The following is a 409-nucleotide window of genomic DNA, read 5'->3' on the forward strand; positions in this document are numbered from 1 at the left end:
GAGTGAGTGAGTGAGTGTGTGTGCTGAAGGGAAGCTCCAGCCCGGCGTCCGTCCCCACCGGGGAGTTGTGCCCGGGCCCGGGCCTCCTGCCGACGGACCGTGTGGCGCATTGTCCCGACTGCGGACTTTCTCCAGCAAAAAGGCGGAGGTGCAGTACCGCCATTTCGCCACACGAGGGACGGAATGGCACCCAACTGCCCCCTGGTGTCGAAAAAGCGCAAGGGCACCCGGGCCGGTCCGCCCCAGGCAGCGGCCGAGATGCAGCACCGGGGGCCCGGCCTGCCTGCCCTGGAGGTCAGCCTGCCAGCCCTGGAGGTCTGCTATCCAGCCCTGGAGGTCTGCCTGCCAGCCCTGGAGGTCTGCTATCCAGCCCTGGAGGTCTGCCTGCCTGCCCTGGAGGTCTGCCTGC

Source organism: Amia ocellicauda, unplaced genomic scaffold (genome assembly GCF_036373705.1).
Source record: "Amia ocellicauda isolate fAmiCal2 unplaced genomic scaffold, fAmiCal2.hap1 HAP1_SCAFFOLD_291, whole genome shotgun sequence".
NCBI lineage: Eukaryota > Metazoa > Chordata > Actinopteri > Amiiformes > Amiidae > Amia > Amia ocellicauda.